The sequence below is a fragment of the Apium graveolens genome, chromosome 5 (genome assembly GCF_009905375.1).
Source record: "Apium graveolens cultivar Ventura chromosome 5, ASM990537v1, whole genome shotgun sequence".
Classification (NCBI taxonomy): Eukaryota; Viridiplantae; Streptophyta; class Magnoliopsida; order Apiales; family Apiaceae; genus Apium; species Apium graveolens.
The window spans coordinates 163205677-163207825 of record NC_133651.1 but is presented as its reverse complement, the minus strand read 5'-3'; the positions used below and the strand labels follow the sequence as shown (position 1 = coordinate 163207825).

At 40.3% G+C, this 2149-nt stretch overlaps 1 non-coding gene across 1 annotated transcript; it reads right to left on the bottom strand.

The window, feature by feature from the left end:
• Window positions 1-1459: 1459 nt before the first annotated feature.
• Window positions 1460-1566, bottom strand: LOC141662986 (small nucleolar RNA R71). Its single transcript, XR_012551081.1, has one exon. It is a non-coding gene; the product is annotated as a small nucleolar RNA R71 (small nucleolar RNA).
• Window positions 1567-2149: the final 583 nt, after the last annotated feature.

Below are 2149 nucleotides of genomic sequence, written 5' to 3'. Positions count from 1 at the left end.
TCATATGAACCCATGATGACGATAAGTTCTATTATGGGCTAATCATGATCATGGGGTTGCAACGGATTTATTATGGAATTCTTTGGTTAATCGTTTAATACTTTAGTGTGTGATGATTGCATGATATCTAGTATTGGTTGTGCGAATTCGTCTTATGTGCGTCGCGAACATATAAGATAGGGTGTTAATCTCTTGTGAAGCGACGGTAGATCTTGAGATTTAGAACTTGCCATGCTAGCATAGGTTCATGTACGTTGTGCATGATTAGTGGGTAACTCTAACAGTTTTATTTGCCCTATGTAATCAAAAGGAATAACTTGTGCTTAAATCGTTGTGTTGTCAATTTCTGTAGACATATAGGAACTCAACATAATTGATGACTATTCAACTTCTATCTTAATTGTGGATACTTGGTAGAATGGTATTAGTACAATGAAAGTTGGCTTTTATCAGTTTCGTGTTATTCGATTAATATCATCAATGTCACATGCTAAAGGTAATAACAATGGCTATAGAAGGAAGTAATAATGAAGTTGTGATCTCATGAGTGTTTTATTATTGATAAATTGAAGTGTTAGTTAAGTGATTAATTAAGTAGTTAATTATAGTTAATATTTAATCAACAATTTTAAGTGTTAGTGTCTTAACATTGAGAAGTAATCATACATTGGTGAGTGAGTTTAATTAGACAATAATTTAGTCTGAGTCTCTGAGGGAACGAACTAGAAAATATTCTATATTATTTGCGAACGCGTATACTTGCGTGAATATTAGCGCGTATTTTCGCCCTAACAAGTTTTTGGCGCCGCTGCCGCGGACTCGGCGTATTTGTTTAGTTTATGTACTTACCATCATTGGTCATTAGGACTCAGTGATTAGGACGTAGTAGTTACTTATTTTTTCCCGTTGTGTTTCAGGTACTTTAGCAAGCATTTATGCAAACTCGTTCTCGTGCTCGCAAGAGGACTTTAGATACAGCTGAGGAGACAGACGAAGTTCTTGATATTCCGGAGAAGTTAGATTTTGAGGATTCGGATTCAGGAACTGAGCAGAAAAAACCAGTAAACATGGGAGATCGTATTGTTCAAGCTGATCCAGCTCTTATGGATTTTTCTCGGCCTAAAATTGATGACATTAGTCAAGCATCCTTCATCCGGCTATTCAAGCTAACACCTTTGAAATCAAGCCGGGCACTATTCAGATGGTGCAGAATTCTGTTTCTTTTGGAGGAGCGGCAACTGAAGACCCCAACTTGCACATAAGGAATTTTGTCGAGATCTGTAGCACTTTTAAGTATAATGGCGTGACTGATGAGGCTATCAAGTTGAGGCTTTTCCCATTCTCACTGAGGGACAAGGCTAAAGACTGGTTACATTCTGAACCAGCTGGGTCCATCACTATGTGGCAAGATCTTGCACAAAAGTTTCTGGTCAAGTTTTATCCTATGGCAAAGACTGCTGCTATGAGGAGTGCTCTTACTCAGTTTGCGCAGCAACCTACAGAATCTATGTGCGAGGCTTGGGAACGCTACAAGGAAATGTTGAGAAAATGTCCACATAATGGAATGCCGGATTGGATGGTGATCACTGGTTTCTATAATGGTTTGGGGGCCCAATCTCGGCCCATGCTCGATGCAGCAGCTGGAGGCGCCTTATGGGCTAAAAGCTATACTGAGGCGTATAATCTTATAGAGACGATGGCTGCAAATGAGCATCCAAACCCAACTCAGAGGATGACGTCAGGCAAGGTAGCAGGTATTCTGGAAGTTGATGCAGCCACCGCTATTGCAGCCCAGCTCCAAGCGCTATCAATGAAGGTTGATTCTCTGGCTACATATGGAGTTAATCAAATAGCTATGGTTTGTGAGCTTTGTGCAGGTTCTCATGCTACGGATCAGTGTTCTCTTGTCAATGAATCTGTTCAGTATGTGAATAATTATCAGTGATAACAGCAGCCTGTGCCAGCGACCTATCATCCTAACAACAGAAATCATCCAAATTTCAGCTGGGGGAATAATCAGAATGCTATTCAGCCACCATATCAGCAAGGAGTGAGTAAACAGTTTAACCCACCCGGATTCCAGCAACCACAACAGTATGCTACAAGGCAACCATATCCTCAACAGGGAAGTACAGCTGCACCTACTAGT